The sequence below is a fragment of the Bos indicus genome, chromosome X, assembly GCF_029378745.1.
Source record: "Bos indicus isolate NIAB-ARS_2022 breed Sahiwal x Tharparkar chromosome X, NIAB-ARS_B.indTharparkar_mat_pri_1.0, whole genome shotgun sequence".
Lineage (NCBI taxonomy): Eukaryota > Metazoa > Chordata > Mammalia > Artiodactyla > Bovidae > Bos > Bos indicus.
This window is the reverse complement of record NC_091789.1, coordinates 88,362,767-88,381,815: the sequence shown is the minus strand read 5'-3', so window position 1 is coordinate 88,381,815 and position 19,049 is coordinate 88,362,767. Positions and strand designations below refer to the sequence as shown.

At 37.8% G+C, this 19,049-nt stretch overlaps 1 protein-coding gene across 5 annotated transcripts in view; it reads right to left on the bottom strand.

Moving 5' to 3' along the window:
• Positions 1-19,049, bottom strand: part of OPHN1 (oligophrenin 1) — a 627,556-nt gene that overhangs the window by 97,564 nt on the left and 510,943 nt on the right. The gene's annotated exons all lie outside the window — the stretch shown is intronic.

The window sequence follows — 19,049 nt, the reverse complement described above, 5'->3', positions numbered from 1 at the left end:
TAGTTCCTCTGTGTACATGGATGTATGTGTGTGTATACATATATATGCATACTCTATATTGTGTGTGTGTATATACATATATATATGCATGTATGTATATATACATATGTCAGTATAACCTTATCTCTATCTGCAAAAAATCTTGCTGGGGTTTTCATATTAATACCTTAAATATATTTGGAAAGAAATGACAGTCTTCACTACATTGAGTTTTCTACTCCTTACGTCTTTTAGTTTACGTTTTCTTAAACTTCTTTTATTAACATTCTATAATTTTCAGCATATAAATCCTGTAAATGTTTTATTAGACATATACTTAAGCATTTCAATTGTTTTGAGAGATTATGAATGGCACTGCTTTTTAATTTCATTTTTCACATGTTCATTGCTAGTATAAAAATTCAATTGAGTTTTGCATGTTGGCCTTGTATCCTGTAACCTTGATAAACTACCTTATTATTTCTGGAAGTTTTTTTTTTTTTTTTTAATATCCTCCTTAGAATTTTCTATGCAGACAATCACGTCATTGGCAGGTAGAGAGTTATATTTCCTCCTATCCAAACTATGTTTTATTTCCTTTTCTTTTTTTCTTTTTTACTTTCTAAAGTTACTTCATTTTTTAAATCGAATTATAGTTGATTTACATTGTGCTAATTTCAGGTATACCACAAAGTGATTCAATTTCATATATATGTGTGTGTGTGTGTGTATGTGTATATATATATATATACATACATATATATATATATATATATATATACTCAAAATATTGAGTATAGTTCTCTGTCCTATAATGTGCATATGTTAATCTCAAATTCCTAATTTATCCCTCTCCCACCCTTTCCCTTAAATTCCTTTACTATAATGAATAGCAGTGACAAGAGCAAGCATTCTCATGTTATTCTCAATCTTAAATAAAAAGTATTCAACAGATCACCATTAAGTATGATGTTAGCTACAGGGTTTTCTTTAAGATGTTCTTTACCAAGCTGAGGTGATTATTCCCTATTCCTAGGTTGTTGAGGTTTTTTTTGTGTGTGTGTGTGTGTTTACAAATGTGTGGTAATTTTTTCAAGTACATATTTTGCATAAATTTATGTAACTAACATGTTTTTGTGATTTTGCTTCTTTAGCCTGTTAATATGTAAAATGATTTATTTTAAAATCAACTGAACCACCTTGCATTCCTGGAATAAACTCCATTTTATCATGGTGTACAGTTATGGTTTTTTAGTTTTTATGAATTCTATCTTCAAACTGTTTGTTAACGTAATTTGCACTTATATTGATGAGGGATATTATTAGTCTATAATTTTCTATAACTTTCTTTTCTCTGTATCATTTTTATTTCTGGTTTTGGTGTCAGACAAATACTGCCTTTATACAATGAGTTGGGAAGTGTTTTCTCCTATTCTGTTTTCCAGGAGATATTTTGTATAAAGGCAATGGCACCCCACTCCAGTACTCTCACCTGGAAAATCCCATGGGCGGAGGAGCCTGGTAGGCTGCAGTCCATGGGGTCGCTAAGAGTCTGACACGACTGAGCAACTTCACTTCCACTTTTCACTTTCATGCATTGGAGAAGGAAATGGCAACCCACTCCAGTATTCCTGCCTGGAGAATCCCAGGGATGGGGGAGCCTGGTGGGCTGCCGTCTGTGGGGTCGCACAGAGTCGGGCACGACTGAAGAGACTTAGTAGTAGTAGTATGCTAATTTTTCTTTAAATTCTTGGTATAATTCACCAGTAAAACAATCCAGGCCTAATGATTTCTTTTTCAGAGATTATTTAAATATGAGCTCAATATGCTTAGTAGTTTTAGGGCTATTCAAATGATTTATTTCATATTGAGTGAGTTGTAGTACTTCTTACTTTTTAAGGAACTCATCCATATCATCTAAGTTACCAAAGTTATGTGTATAGAACTGTTCATATTATTCCTTTATTATCCTTTCCAGATTCACACGATTGGTATGATACCTTCCACTTTGTTCCTGACATTGGTGGTTTGTGTTCACTCACTTCCTTTGCTTCTTCCATTCTGCTTCTTTAGCCTTCTAAAAAATTATTAATTTTATTGATTTTTAGATATTGTTTCTCTTATGAGTGTTACTCTTATGAGTGAGTTACTCATTGATTTTTCTGTATTGTTTCTCTGTTTTCAATTCCAGGGATTTTTAAAACTTGTATCTTCTTTAGTTATATTTATTTCCTTCTTTCTACTATGTTGCTCTTATTTTTCTAAGTTTCTGAAGTGACATTTTGGTTTATTGATTTAGACTTTTCCTCTTTTCTAAGGTAAGCATTCAATCCTATGAGTATGCCTCTCAACAAATGATTTAGTTGTTTTCCATACATTGAGATATATTTATACTGTCATTCAGTTCAGTGTTATTCTTATTTCTCTTGAAACTTCCTTATTTACTCATGCATTATTGAAGAGTGTGTTTAATATTTAAGTGTTTGGAGAATCTTCACATTTTGCTTCTTTTTTTCTAGCTTTATGAATTATAATTGACATATAACATTGTGGAAGCTTAAGGTGTACAGTCTGCTGATCTGATACACTGTATGCTACAAATGATTACCCCCATAGCATTACCATTTCTTTTTGTGGTTAGAACATATAAGATCTACTGTCTTGGCAACTTTCCAGTATATAATAAAGTATTACTGACCACAATCACCATGCTATACATTAGATGCCCAGAACTTATTACTCTTGTAACTGGAAGCCTGTACTCCTTGACAGTATTTCCCCATTTCCCTTACCTTCCAGTTCCTGGTAATCACCACTCTATTTCTCTGAGTTTGGTTTTTTTAGATTCCACAAATAATTGATATCAAATGGCATTTGTTGTTCTCTGTCTTATTAATTTCACTTAGCATAATGTCCTGAAGGGTCACCCAGTTATTGCAAAGCAGCAGAATTTCTTTCTTTTTCATGTCTATATATGTTATATTTAATCTCACAACACCTTTTTTCACTCATACTATTTATAATCTCATAATCTCACAACTTCTTCATTCATCTGTGATGGACACTTTGATTGTTTTTGTATCTTGCTATTGTGAATTATGCTGTGAACATGTGGGTGTGGATATCCCTTAAAAATCAGTTTCTATTTCCTTTGGATATAAACCCAGGAGTGAGATTGGTGGATCATATGGTAGTTTTATTTTTAATTTTTGAGGAATCACCATACTATTTTCCATAGTGGCTGTACCAATTTTACACTCCCACTAACAGTGCACAAGTGTTCCCCTTTTCTCTACATCCTTGGTAACACTTGTTCAGTCAGTCAGTTCAGTTGCTCAGTTGTGTCCAACTCTGCAACCCCATGGTCTGCAGCACCCCAGGCTTCCCTGTCCATCACCAGCTCCTGGAGCTTGCTCAAACTCATGTCCATTGAGTCAGTGATGCCATCCAACCATGTCATCTTCTCTCATCCCTTCTCTTCCTGCCTTCAATCTTTCCCAGCATCAGGGCTAACACCTGTTATCTCTTGCCTTTTTGATAACAGTCATTCTAACTGGTGTGAAGTGATATCACACTGTGGTTTTGATTTGCATTTCACCGATTACTGATGCTGAATATCTTTTCATATACCTGTTGTTCACTTGTATGTATTCTTTGGAAAACTGTCTATTCAGTTCCTTTGCCCACTTTTCAATAGGGCTTTTTGTTTTAAATAATGAGTTATATGAGTTCTTTATATATTTTAGTTATTAACCCCTTACCCAATATATGGTTTGCAAACAATCTTTCCCATTCTTTATGTTGCCTTTTCATTTCATTGTCTGTTTCTTTTTATTTTTTCTTTTGCTGTGCAGAAGTTTTTAGTTTGATGTAGTTCCATTTATTTGTTTCTTCTTTTGTTACTTATGCTTTACAGGAAATAAATACAATATCAATGTCAAAGAACATTTTCCTTATGTTTTCTTCTCATATATCTACAGTTTCAGATCTTATGTTTAAGTATTTAATCCATTTTGAGTAAAGTTTAAGATGGGGTTCAAATTTCACTCTTATGCATGTGGTAATCTAGCTTTCCCAACACTATTTATGGAAAAAACTATCCTATCCCCAATGAGTATTCTTTCAGATACTAGTTAACTGTATGTACAGAAGGGTATCTCTGGGCTTTTGATTCAGTTCCATTTGTCTATGTGTCTAGTTCTACGCCAATGCCATAGTGTATTGTTTACTATAGTTTGTTTAAATAGTATAGTTTGAAATCAATTAGCATGGTGCCTCCAGCTTTGCTCTTCTTTCTCAGGATTGATAATGGATCCAGCAATTCCACTCCTGGATATATATCCAACAAAAACAAAGAACACTAATTTGAAAAGATATACATACCCCAACATTCATAGCAGTATTATTGACAATAGCCAAGATATAGAAACAACATAAGTGTCCATCAAGAGATGAATGGATAAATGTGATATATATATATATATATATATATATATATATATATGTGTGTGTGTATACATATACATATATACATATATATATATATATACACATACACAATGGAATATTAATCAGCAATAAAAAGAATAAAATTTTGCCATTTGCAGCAACACAAATGGACTTGGAGGGTATTATGTTTGGAGCGAAATAAGTCAGACAAAGAAAGACAAATATTGTATGATGTCACTTTATGTGAAATCTAAAAAATAAACAAACTAGTGAATATAACAAAAAGAGAAGCAAACTCACAGATACAGAGAACAAATTAGTGATAACCAGTGGGAGAAAGAAGCAAGGAGGATAAGGGGATTAAGAGGTACAAACTATTATGTATAAAATAAATTACAAGCATATATTGTTCTGTACAGGGAATTAGCCAATATTTTATCATAACAATAAATGGAGCATAACTATTAAAAATTGTGAACCACTATATAATACATCTGTAAGTTATATAGTATTATACATCAACTATACTTCAATGAAAATTAAACATAAAAAATAAGTAAAAAAAAAAAAAAAAGGAAGTTGAAACAGCCTTACTGCTGATATGGAGAAAGTTTTAGTGGCTTAGATAGAAGATCAAACCAGCCACAACATTCCCTTCAGCCAAAGCCTAATCCAAAGCAAGATACTAACTCTTCAATTCTGTGAATGTAAGAGAGGTGGGAAAATTATAGAAGTCTGAAGCTACCAGAGGTTGGTTTGTGAGGTTTCAGGGAAGAAACTGTCTCCATAACATAAAAGGGTACAGTGAAAAAGAAAGTGCTGATGTAGAAGCTGCAGCAACTTATTCAAAAGATCTAGCTGAGATAATGAAGGTGGTTACGCTAAACAACAGATTTTCAATATAACCAAGACAGTTTTTTATTGGAAGAAAATGCCATCTAGAATTTTCACAGCTAGAGAGGAAAAGTCAGTGCCTGGCTTTGAAGCTTCAAAATACAAGCTGATTCTCTTGTTATGGGTGAATGCAGATGGTGACTTTAAGTTGAAGTCAGTGTTCATTTACCATTCTCAAAATCCAGGCTCTTAAGAATTATGCTAAATCTACTCTGCTTGGGCTCTTCAAATGGAACATATCCTGGATGACAGCACATCTGTTTACAACATAGTTTACTGAATATTTTAAGCCTACTGTTAAAACCTACTGCTCAGACAAAAAGGTTTCTCTCAAAATGTTACTGCTCATCAACAGTGTGCCTAGTCACCCTAGAGCTCTGATGGAGAATGTACAATGACATTAATGTTTTCATGCCTGCTAACACAACATTCATTGTGCTGCCCATGGATTAAAGAGTAATTTCAACTTTTAAGTCTCATGATTTAAGAAAAACACTTTATGAGGTTATAACTGACATAGACAGTGATTGCTCTGATGGATCCATGCAAAGTAAATGAAAACATTCTGAAAAGAATTCACCACTCTAGATGCCAATAAGAACATTTGTGATTCATGAGAAGAGGTCAAAATATCAATATTAACAGGAGTTTGAAAGAAGTTGATTCCAACCCTCATGGATAACTCTGAGGGGTTCAACACTTCAGTGGAGGAGGAACTGCAGATGTGATAGAAATAGCAAGGTAACTAAAATTAGAAGTGGAGCCAGAAGATGTGACTGGATTGCTACAATATCATGATAAAACTGTAATGAATGGTGAATTACTTCTTATGGATGAGCAAAGAAAGTAATTTCTGAAGAGGGAATCTACTCTTGGTGAAGATTCTATGAAGATTGTTGAAATGACAAAAAGGATTTAGAACATTACAAATAAGCTTAGTTGATGAAGCAGTGGCTGGTCTTGAGAAGATTGATTCCAGCTTTGAAAGACATTCTACTGTGGGTAAAGTGCTATCAAACAGCATTTCATGCTGCAGAGAAATCATTCATTAAAGGAACAGTCAATTGATGTGACAAACTCCATTGTTGTCTTATGTTAAGAAATTGCCACAGCCACTCCAACCTTCAGCGACCCACCGATGGAAGATTTGCCATCACCGCTGAGGCAAGATCCTCCACCAGCAAAAAGATTACAACTTCCTGAAGGCTCAGATGATGGTTAGCATTTTTAAGCAATAAATAATTTGTAAATTAAAGTGTGCATGTTGTTTTTTAGACATAATGTTATCATACACATAATGGACTGCACTATACTATAAACATAACATATGCATTGGGAAAGAAAAAGTTTGTGTGACTCACTCTATTACAATATTCACTTCATTACAGTGGTTTGGAACTGAACCCACAATACATGCAAGCTATGCATATGTATGTCTGTTAGTTCCATTTGGCCTAAAGTATGGTTCAAGTTCAACATTTCCTTGTTTATTTTCTGCATGGATGATATATCCATTGTTGAAAGGGAGGTATTAAGGTCCTTTACTGTTGTATTTTTGTCTATGCCTCACTTCAGATTTCTTAGTGTTTGCTTAAAATATTTAGGTGCTCAAATTTTTAAAAAAGATATTTAGGCACTCCAATCTAGGGTACAAATTTATTCATAATTGTTATATATTCTTGATAAATTGATCTTATTATTATATAACGACCATCTTTGTCTTTTGTTACCATTTTTGGTTAAAGTCTGTTTTGTCTGATATTAATATAAGTCATCCATGCTTTCTTTTGGTTCCTATTGGCATGGAATGTCTTTTATCCTCTTTTCACTTTGAGCCTATGTGTGTCCTTAAAGCTGAAGTAAATCTTTTCGAGTCAGCATATGGTTGGTTGTTGTTGTTGTTTTTTTTTAATCCATTCAGCCACTCTATGTCTTTTGATTGAAGAATTCTATCTACTACTCATTCAGAGTAATTATTAATAGGTAAGCACTTAACTTTGTGTGTGCTCAGTCGCTTCAGTCATGTGCTACTCTTTGCAACCCCATGGACTGCAGCCCACCAGGTTCCTCTGTCCATGGGATTCTCCAGGCAAGAATACTGGAGTGGGTTGCCAAGCCTTCCTCCAGGGAATCTTTCTGACCCAGGGATCAAACCCATGTTTTCTGTGTCTCCAGCACTGAAGGCAGATTCTTTATTGCTGAGCCACCTGGGAAGCCCTAAGGACTTAACTAATGCCATCTTATAGTTTTCTGGCTGTTTTCTACTTCTATTTTTCTTTCTTCCTTTCTTTGCTGCCTTCCTTTGTAAACTGATGATTTTCCATTGTGGTGTGTGTTGATTCCCTTCTCTTTATCTTTTGTGAATCTACTGAAAGTCTTTGTTTTGTGGTTACTATGAATTTTACATAAAACATCTTATATACAAAAGTCTATTTTACACTAGCAATTTAAGTTCACTCCCATGCAAAATGGGTTTCCCTGGTGGCTTAGATGGTAAGGAATCTGACTGCAATGTGGGAGAACCAGGTGAACCAATAAAACCAATGAGAACCAGGAGAACCAATGGTGAACCACTGATGTAACAAGGAAATATTGTAGTCCTCCTTTTGTAAACACTTCAGATAGAAAATGCTCCTGGATATTATGAAAGAAAAATCAAAATTAAGTTAGCATTACTCAGAGAGCTCTCTAAAATGGAGCTGGGAGGCCATAAAGTAAGTGTGGCTTATGTATTAATACATCTCAGCCTGGATAGAATCTGACTTTTTGACCACTTGTTTTCTTAATGAAGTCATTCAGAACATCTGCCAGAAACTCAAGATACTTCTTAGACCTTTACTCTAAAATAACTTAGGACAGCCTATCTACTTCTCAGACGCCTACCCTAAAATAACCTGTGATGCCTTAACAGCAAATATTTCCTGATTTGTATTAGAGTCAGTCACACTTCTCACTAGAAAACAGTGAACATCTTTGTAGCTAATTTTGTCTTTATAAGTTCCTAACTTTCTCTTCCCCAGAATACTCTTTAATTTTTACCCAAAGCTGTGTCTCCTAAGACCCCAAATAAACTATTTTTTCCAGTCAAAAAAAAAAATCTTTATCTTCAGTTTTAGACAGTTTTATTATTATGTATCTTGGAGGATATTGCTGTGGATTGAAATTTTGAGGTGATCTATTAGCTTCATGATCGTGGATATAGAAATCTTGCCCCAGGTGTAGGAAGTTCTTAGCCATTATTAATTTTAATAAACTTTAAATCCATTTCTCTTTCCGAGACTCCAATCATTAGTACATTATTTTTGTTGATATTCATTCATAAGTCCTGTAGGCTTTCTTCATTATTTTTTACATTTTTTTTTTCTTTTTGTTCTCTGATTATATAATTTCAATTAGTCTGTCTTCTAGTTCGTTAATTCTCTCTTCTACATATTCAAGTCTGCTGTTGATTGAATTCTGATTGAATTCTATCAGGTCCTGATTGAATTTGTTAGTCATTATATTCTTTAGCCTCAAAATCTGTTTCTTTTTTGTTTTACATCTCTTTATTGAACTTCTCATTTTGTTTTCCTGATTTGATAAAACATTTGTCTGTTTTCTCTTATAACTCTCTGGTCACTGTAGAACAATTATTTGGAATTCTTTGTCAGGCAATTCCTGGTCTCCATTTCTTTGGGGCCAACTGTTAGAGGTTTACCATATTCTTTTGGTGGAGACATGTTTCTCAAATTCTTCATAATCCCATGTAGCCTTTCTTAGGTGTCTGCTCATCTGAAGAAGCAGTCATATCTTCCAGACTTTATGGATTGACTTTGGTAAAGGAAGCCTTTCACCTGTGAGTGGAGGCATGCAGGGTTGTGTTATGACCCCCAGTCTTGTAGTATAGTGTGCTAAGTTTAGGAGCGCATCAGGCACTGTGGGGGCATGATGTCTCTTTGACTCAAGCTACTGGGGTCCACAGTATCATCAACTCCATGGTGCTTGGTGGGTACTGTGGGGGGTCAACAGTAGCTGCAAGGATTATTGGCATCCTAAGTGGAACCTCCAGGCCCAATAGCTAGGGACCAGAGCAGTCAGCAGTGATGGGTGGAGTTGCTGGTGTACACACACTCAGCTAAAGGGACCAGTTGCAGGTGCTTGTTTATAAGCAAGGGCTAATTGCAGACAGACACGTATAGCGGTGAGAACAAGGGCAAATTGCAAAGGTCAGGGCCAACTATGAGCTCACTGATAGCTGTAGAGGCCCTAGACGTCAGAATGATCTCCTATGGCTGCACACTCTCCCCCCAAGTATGCACACTTCAGTGGAGGCTTGTGACAGAGTTCAGGTTAGAGATATGCAGGCTCACAGATGGAAGGGTGGGTGCTATTGTGTTGGCCAGTGACAGAAGGCATACATAGCCTGATCTGAGCCCATAAGTAGTGGTAGAGTTCCTGGATATTGGTGTACATTCCTGCAGCTGTATACACCCCGCTTCCCCCAACCCCTCGCCCCAGGCATGCATGCTGCAGTAGCAGCTGGTGATTTGAGCTGGGCTTCTGGTATGCAGGTATATAGCCAGAAAGGCAAGTTACAGCTGGGCACAGTGATGCTGGCCAGTGACAGAGGCAGAGTTTGATTCAGGACCACAAGCAGTTGTCATCCATGGCTGCATGCCTTTCCCCCAGGATGTGTGCATTATGGTGGAGGCCAAAGACGAGGATCAGGCCAGTGGAATGCAGGGGCACAAATGGGTAGGCTAGCTCCAAATGTGGGCACAGTGGCAGTGGGGACCCTAGGGTCTGTAGGCTGGTGTACTAAACCAGCCCTATTCAGACAGCTGCAGGCCCATACTGGCTGTAGGCATGGCTCCTGGGCTCCAGTGGGGTGAGGAGGGTCTCAGGTAGCTTGTGTTTCACACTTGTGCAGCTGCAGACACTTTGGATGGCTGCCAGTGTGGTTCCTGGACTCATCAGGGGTGAGTGGGTAGAGAGAGTGGAGACTGACTCAGTTGGCTGGCATTAGGGAACATGAATACCTGTGAGGAGAAAGCTGGTGAGATCTGTAAGGGGTCCACAGCAGCTGTGCTGACCACTGGCTTCATCGATGATGAAATCTTCTGAGTTTTGTCTGAAGAGCAGGTCTCTGTGGAGTTTGATCAGTCCCACTGCATGTCTGCTAATAACAGCCTCTGCTTTTCTTCTTTGTTCCCAGTCAGCTGTATACATTTCTGCTTTGCTGGTCTGAATAGTATGAAACCAAAGTAGGACCTTTACATAGTGCCATGAAAAGCTGGAGAAGCTGGTCACTCACCTCCCTCTTTCCTTCCTGGCAAAAGGAACTCCTAGCTGGGAAGTTCTTTCTTGGCACAAACAATGCTGACTTGAAGGATGGGGATGATGCAATCAAAATGCAATTTCTTCCTTCTCTTTTTTGTGAAATTATTCTCTTTTTTGTTGTTTTTGTTCTTCTAACATGTTTCTAAAACTTCTTAAGTAGACTATAGAAGCCTCCTAGAGATCTTTGTTCATGGATAGCTATCCAATCATTGATCAATATGAGGGGACAAGGAAGTTAGATTTTCTACCATCACCATTTTTTCTGCCAAGCTTCATGTTGCCTTTCTGTTATTGATTTCTAGTTTGATTCCATTGCAGCCAGAGAAATCATGCATGATTTCAATTTTAAAAAATTGAAGCTTGTTTTATAGACTAGGATATTGTCTATCTTGTTATATGTTCCATGGTCACTTGAAAATAATGTATATTCTGCTATTGTTGGGTATAGTGTCCATAAATATTGATCAGATCCTGTTGTTTGATGGTGCTCTTGACTTCTAAATCATTTCTGATTTTCTGTATAATTGCATTTTCAGTTGTTAGGAGAGGAGGTTGTTAAAGTTTAATTATGGATTTTTTTCTTTCTTCTTTCAGTTCTAAAAGTTTTTGCTTCATGTAATTTGAAGCTGCTTTGATTATTTCGTGCACAACTATTTAGGATTGCTATGTTTTCTTGAACATTTCTTAGAATTCCAATTTCATATATCTATAGGGTTTCTGAGTGCATCTTTTTATATAGGCTGTTAGTGGTTACTTTAGGTATTATACTTACATAGATAACTTACAGGCTACTAAGTGTCAACATTTCATGTGTTTGGTGAAATGTACAAATCTCTTTTCACTTGATGTTCTTTATGTTCCATCTATTATAATACAACTGTCAAGTATTTTCTTCACATACACTGAGACTCATATCAGATCACATTATAATTTTGCTTTATCTCAATGAAGTTGGAAAAATTTATTTTATGCTTTAAGCATCAATCATAATTGAGAAAACTCAAGGGGAGAAGAAAAATCTATTAAATGTATCCACAATTTTGCTCTTTCTGTTGTTTTTTATTCTGTCCTGCTATCCCCAAATCCCTTCTTTTATTGTGCCCTTTCTGTTTAGAGAACTTTCTTTAGTCATTCTTTCAGGATGCATGTGTGTGTCCTCAGTAACTTGAGTCATGTCTGATTCTTTGTGACCCTATGGACTGTAGCCCACCAGGCTCCTCTGTCCATGGGATTCTCTAGGTAAGAATACTGTACTGGGTTGCCATGTCCTCCTCTGACCCAGGGATCACACCTATGTCTCATGTTTCCTGCACTGGCAGGTGGGTGATTTTTTTTTTTTTTCCTTACCACTGAACCACCTTGGAAGTCCATCCCCAGACTGCTACAAACCTTTATTTTCCAGAGTCCTAGAAAACATGAAGTTGACAATTTTGACAGTTTTCTCATTGATTTTTTTTTTTTTTTTTTGGGAGCAGAGAGTTTTTGGATATACCTAATCTTTAACTTTTCTCAATATCAGAGAAATAGTTTTTACACTTTAAAACTTTAATTATTCACTTATTTGCATCTGTATTGTTTATGCCCCCTCTCTCTTATCTTAATGGCAGTTACCCTGAAGCTATCTGAAACAACCTGATCTTTGGTGCTGGTCTGGCTACCACTGTCTAACTGAAAATTTTCAAAAGGGCTGGCTTGAGAAAGTTTGAGGGGCACTTGGTTATCTCCTGTTGAAGCTGCTTCCACAAAGTTACCACTTAAATCAGCTTAAGTGTGTCTCTTTCACAAGACTTTGCTAAAAGTGGCAAGGAGCAGCTAACACATATCAACATGATATTTTTCAACCAGTACCACTACAGCTAGCGGCTCTGTTAGAAAGTGATCTGATTTATAAGGAATCAGTTGTAATATAATTAACAAGTGTTTTGCCATGATATGACTAGGGTTATCAGCTTCTTTGCCACTAGTACCACCTGGGAACCTCGCTTTTAGAACACATCTGCTGTAACAAATTTTCATAATTGTCTGTTGTTTGGATAGCATAATTTCTGTTATTCAAAAAGTTCCCTGTTTCTGTTTCCTGTCTTTTCTATTGTATTGTTTAGTCCATTCACTGAATCTGAAAATTTCATTCAATGCATATTCCCATTCTATATTTTCAATTGATTCTGATTTATATCTTCTGTTCCTTTGCTGAGTCTTTGTATTTCTCTTCAAAATTTTCCACTGTTATTCAGTCACTAAGTTGTGTCCAACTCTTTGTGACCCATGGAATGCAGCATGCCAGGGTTCCTTGTCCTTCACTATCTCCCTAAGTTTGCTCCAAATCATGTCCATTGAATTGGTGGTTTCCCAGCATCAGGGTATTTTCCAATGAGTCTGCTTTTTGCTTCAGATGGTCAAAGTATTGGAGCTTCAGCATCAGTCCTTCCAGTGAATGAATATTCAGAGTTGATTTCTTTAGGACTGATGGGTTTGGTCTCCTTGCAGTCCAAGCAACCCTCAAGAGTCTTCTCCAGCACCACAATTAGAAAGTATCAATTCTTTGGTGTCCAGTCTTCTTAAGGTCCAACTCTAACATCTGTACACGACTACCGGAAAAACCACAGCTTTGATTATACAGAGCTTTGTCAGCAAAGTGATGTCTCTGCATTTTAATACGCTGTCTAGGTCATACTGAGAGAGCTAATTCTTAGGTGGGTTGATCAAAGAGTTCTCAAGGAGGGAGGGGTCCAGGGATCTCAAGGAGGAGAAAGGACACTTAGTCCATAAGAATTTTTTCTTAAATTCTGAGCTGTTATGACAACAGTCTTTTAAGACTAACTTTCTTTAAGCCTAGAGCCAATGATTACACAACAGAACAACTGATCTTGCTCAAGGGTACGTTTTTCCTCAAGCTCTGTGCTAATGATTATATAACAATGTATCTTGCTCGAGGACATGTTTCTCCTAACAAGAACCTTCTGACTAATCTTGTTATTTTATATCTCCAGAAAGAATGAAGGGATGGAGCCAAAGCAAAAACAATACCCAGCTGTGGATGTGACTGGTGATAGAAGCAAGGTCCGATGCTGTAGAGCAATATTGCATAGGAACCTGGAATGTCAGGTCCATGAATCAAGGCAAATTGGAAGTGGTCAAACAAGAGATGGCAAGAGTGAATGTCGACATTCTAGGAATCAGCAAACTCAAACGGACTGGAATGGGTGAATTTAACTCAGATGACCATTATATCTACTACTGCAGGCAGGAATACCTCAGAAGAAATGCAGTAGCCATCATGGTCAACAAAAGAGTCCGAAATGCAGTACTTGGATGCAATCTCAAAAACAACAGAATGATCTCTGTTTCTTTCCAAGGCAAACCATTCAATATCACAGTAATCCAAGTCTATACCCCAACCAGTAATGCTGAAGAAGCTGAAGTTGAACGGTTCTATGAAGACCTACAAGACCTTATAGAACTAACACCCAAAAAAGATGTCCTTTTCATTATAGGGGACTGGAATGCAAAAGTAGGAAGTTAAGAAACACCTGGAGTAACAGGCAAATTTGGCCTTGGAATACAGAATGAAGCAGGGCAAAGACTAATAGAGTTTTGCCAAGAAAATGCACTGGTCATAGCTAACACCCTCTTCCAGCAACACAAGGGAAGACTCTATACATGGACATCATCAGATGCTCAACACCGAAATCAGATTGATTATATTCTTTGCAGCCAAAGATGGAGAAACTCTATACAGTCAGCAAAAACAAGACCAGGAGCTGACTGTGGCTCAGACCATGAACTCCTTATTGCCAAATTCAGACTTAAATTGAAGAAAGTAGGGAAAACCACTAGACCATTCAGGTATGACCTAAATCAAATCCCTTATGATTATACAGCGGAAGTGAGAAATAGATTTAAGGGACGAGATCTGATAGACAGAGTGTCTGATGAACTATGGAATGAGGTTCGTGACATTGTACAGAAGACAGGGATCAAGACCATCCCCATGGAATAGAAATGCAAAAAAGCAAAATGGCTGTCTGGGGAGGCCTTACAAATAGCTGTGAAAAGAAGAGAAGTGAAAAGCAAAGGAGAAAAGGAAAGATATAAACATCCGAATGCAGAGTTCCAAAGAATAGCAAGAAGAGATAAGAAAGCCTTCCTCAGGGATCAATGCAAAGAAATAGAGGAAAACAACAGTGCTGGGAGCAGGAGCTCCACCCGTGGCAAAGGTCATGAGGAAGGAGGCTCGGCATATGCAAAGGCAGGATTGAACCTCAGCAGTCCCCCTGGAAATCCTCGAGCATCTACCCCCAAAACCAGAGTCTGCCTACTTTCTGCTTTGTGCTCTCACCTACACCTCTGACTTTATGGGGGGCTGTCCCCCACTACCTCTCTCTAAAAAAAAAAAAAAAAAGAGTTAACTTTCAGCTCCAGTTAATAAAGTTCCTGGGTGTGATAGTGTTTCAACCTACAAACTCCTTTGGAAGTCCTCTAGCCTGCGTGAATAGGTTTTTCCGGCCACACGTGATTGCTTAGAGCCTCCCAACTGTGAGAGGCATGAGATGCTCTAAACTGTCTAAATACAGATTCCTTTGAGCAGTTGAAAGATTGATTAGAAATTGTATTGGTGAAGGGTTTTTCACTTGTTGGGCCAATGTTTGCTGCTAAGTTTCCATATCCCTTACCTGCTGTGTCCCTGGCAGTGTATTGATTAATATAATTGGTGTAAGTAGTAGCTTTAATGTTTGTAACCTTGGACCCTTGAGTCAATTCTTTTTCTTGTTATAGCCCACCACACCTTTGCCCTGTAGGAATGCAAATTTATCTAATGCTTTTGGAGGGTGGTACCTGACTAATCACCTTTAGAGAAAAATAAGTTTTCGGAAGAAAGGGTCTTAAAATGTTAACAGGCCTCCCGGCCAGAAGATGATGCAAATCACCTAAATATTTCATATGATAAGTTTGCAGGAAGAAAGCCTGGCTTACTGCATGACTCTAACCCTTCCCCCATTATCCTCTATGCATAACTTAAGGTATAAAAACTACTTTGGAAAATAAAGTGCGGGCCTTGTTCACTGAAACTTGGTCTCCTCATGTCGTTCTTTCTCTCACCTTCTGGCTGAATTATTCAGCCTCTTTTCTCCACTGAATTTCCTCACTGAGCTATCCTTATTTCAGCCTCTTTTCTCCACTAAATTTTCTCACTGAGCTATCCTTATTTAACCACTCTTTATATACTTAATTAACGTTTAATTAAGCAATTGTTTCCTGATCTTCGCCGACGCCGTCCCCGCTTCAAATTCCCTGGATCCACCAGGGCTGGACCCCAGAACAACAGAATGGGAAAGATTAGAGATCTCTTCAAGAAAATCAGAGAATCCAAAGGAACATTTCATGCAAAGATGGGCTCGATAAAGGACAGAAATGGCATGGACCTAATAGAAGCAGAAGATATTAAGAAGAGATGGCAAGAATACACAGAAGAACTGTACAAAAAAGATCTTCAAGACCCAGATAATCACGATGGTGTGATCACTGACCTAGAGATAGACATCCTGGAATGTGAAGTCAAGCGGGCCTTAGAAAGCATCACTACGAACAAAGCTAGTGGAGGTGATAGAATCCCAGTTGAGCTATTTCAAATCCTGAAAGATGATGCTGTGAAAGTGCTGCACTCAATATGCCAGCAAATTTGGAAAACTCAGCAGTGGCCACAGGACTGGAAAAGTCAGTTTTCATTCCAATCCCAAAGAAAGGCAAGGCAAAGAATGCTCAAACTACCACACAACTGCACTCATCTCACACGCTAGTAAAGTAATGCTCAAAATTCTCCAAGCCAGGCTTCAGCAATATGTGAACCATGAACTTCCTGATGTTCAAGCTGGTTTTAGAAAAGGAAGAGGAACCAGAGATCAAATTGCCAACATCTGCTGGATTATGGAAAAAGCAAGAGAGTTCCAGAAAAACATCTATTTCTGCTTTATTGACTATGTTAAAGCCTTTGACTGTGTGGATCACAATAAACTGTGGAAAATTCTGAAAGAGATGGGAATACCAGACCACCTGATCTGCCTCTTGAGAAATCTGTATGCAGGTCAGGAAGCAACAGTTAGAACTGGACATGGAACAACAGACTGGTTCCAAACAGGAAAAGGAGTACATCAAGGCTATATATTGTTACCCTGCTTATTTAACTCATATGCAGAGTACATCATGAGAAACGCTGGGCTGGAAGAAGCACAAGCTGGAATCAAGATTGCCAGGAGAAATATCAATAACCTCAGATATGCAGATGACACCACCCTTATGGCAGAAAGTGAAGAGGAACTAAAAAGCCTCTTGATGAAAGTGAAAGAGGAGAGTGAAAAAGTTGGCTTAAAGCTCAACATTCAGAAAACGAAGATCATGGCATCCGGTCCCATCACTTCATGGGAAATAGATTGGGAAACAGTGGAAACAGTGTCAGACTTTATTTTTCTGGGCTCCAAAATCACTGCAGATGGTGACTGCAGCCATGAAATTAAAAGAGGCTTACTCCTTGGAAGGAAAGTTATGACCAACCTAGACATCATATTAAAAAGCAGAGACATTGCCAACAAAGGTTCATCTAGTCAAGGCTATGGTTTTTCCTGTGGTCATGTATGGATGTGAGAGTTGGACTGTGAAGAAGGCTGAGCGCCAAAGAATTGATGCTTTTGAACTGTGGTGTTGGAGAAGACTCTTGAGAGTCCCTTGGACTGCAAGGAGATCCAACCAGTCCATTCTGAAGGAGATCAGCCCTGGGATTTCTTTGGAAGGAATGATGCTAAAGCTGAAACTCCAGTACTTTGGCCCCCTGATGTGAAGAGTTGACTCATTGGAAGAAACTCTGATGCTGGGAGGGATTGGGGGCAAGAGGAGAAGGGGACGATAGAGGATGAGATGGCTGGATGGCATCACTGACTCAATGGATGTGAGTCTGAGTGAACTCCGGGAGTTGGTGATGGACAGGGAGGCCTGGCATGCTGCATTTCATGGGGTCGCAAAAGAGTCGGACACGACTGAGTGACTGATCTGATCTGATGTTGTGGGAGTGAATCTGGTAAAACTATATAAGACCTTGATAAGACTAGCAAGTGGGGCACTCTCTGTCCCCTTTCTAATGTCTATGTCAGAAGCTTTCTCTGTCCTTTTTCACTGTAATAAAACTTCTGCCACACAAAAGCTCTGAATGATTAAGCCTGGTCCCTGGTCCCGAAGCTAAATCTTTAGAGATCAGGCACCTAACACCGTTCACCTATCAACACCTTTCCTTCCAAGGAACAAGCCTTCCATTTGTTTCAAATGTATTCCTAATTGCTTATTAAAGCATTTTTATGCTGGGTGCTTTAAAACTCTTATCAGATAATTAACAACTATATCATCTGTCATCTGTGTTGCTATTGGAGATCTTTTCTCATTCATATTGAGATCTTCCTGGTTCTTGGTATGGAAAATAATTTTCAACTGAAGTCTGTACATTTTGAGAATTATGAGAATCTTGTTTTTACTTATACTTTCTGTTAGAGCAGGCCTCCTCTGACAGCGTCTCTGACAGGAGAAGCACTATCTTATTATTACCAGGATGACTGGAAATCCAGATTTTCAACTTTCCCTCTACATCCCCATGGGAAGGAAAGAATTCTTGTTACTGATAGGCAAAAGTAGGAGTTGAGGCTCCTCACTACACACTGTTCTAGAATGTGAAAACAAGTGGGCCTTAGGAAGAATTACTAAGAACAGAGCTAGTGGAGGTGATAGAATTCCACTTGAGTTATTTCAAATTCTAAAAGATGATGCTGTTAAAGTGCTTTACTCAATATGCCAGAAAATTTGGAAAACTCAACAATGGCCACAGGACTGAAAAAGGTCAGTGTTCATTTCAATCCCAAAGAAAGGCAATGCCAAAGAATGTTCAAACAATCATACAATTACGCTCATTTCATATGCTAGCAAGGTAATGCTCAAAATCCTTCAAGCTAGGCCTCAACAGTATGTGAACCAAGAAATTCCAGATGTACAAGATGGATTTAGAAAAGGCAGAGGAATCAGAGACCAATTTGCCAACATCCGTTGGATAACAGAAAAAGCAAGAGCATTCCAGAAAAACATCTACTTGTGCTTCATTGACTATTACATGAAAGCCTTTGACTGTGGATCACAACTGTGGAAAATTCTTAAAGAAATGGGAATGCCAGACCACCTTACCTGCCTCTTGAGAAACCAGTATGCAGGTAAGGAAGCAAGTTAGAACTGGACATGGAACAATGGACTGGTTCAAATTGGGAAAGGACTATGTCAAGGATGTATATTGTCCCCTGGCTTATTTAAATTATATGCACAGTACATCATGCAAAATGCTGGGCTGGATGAATCATAATCTGGAATTAAGATTGCCAAGA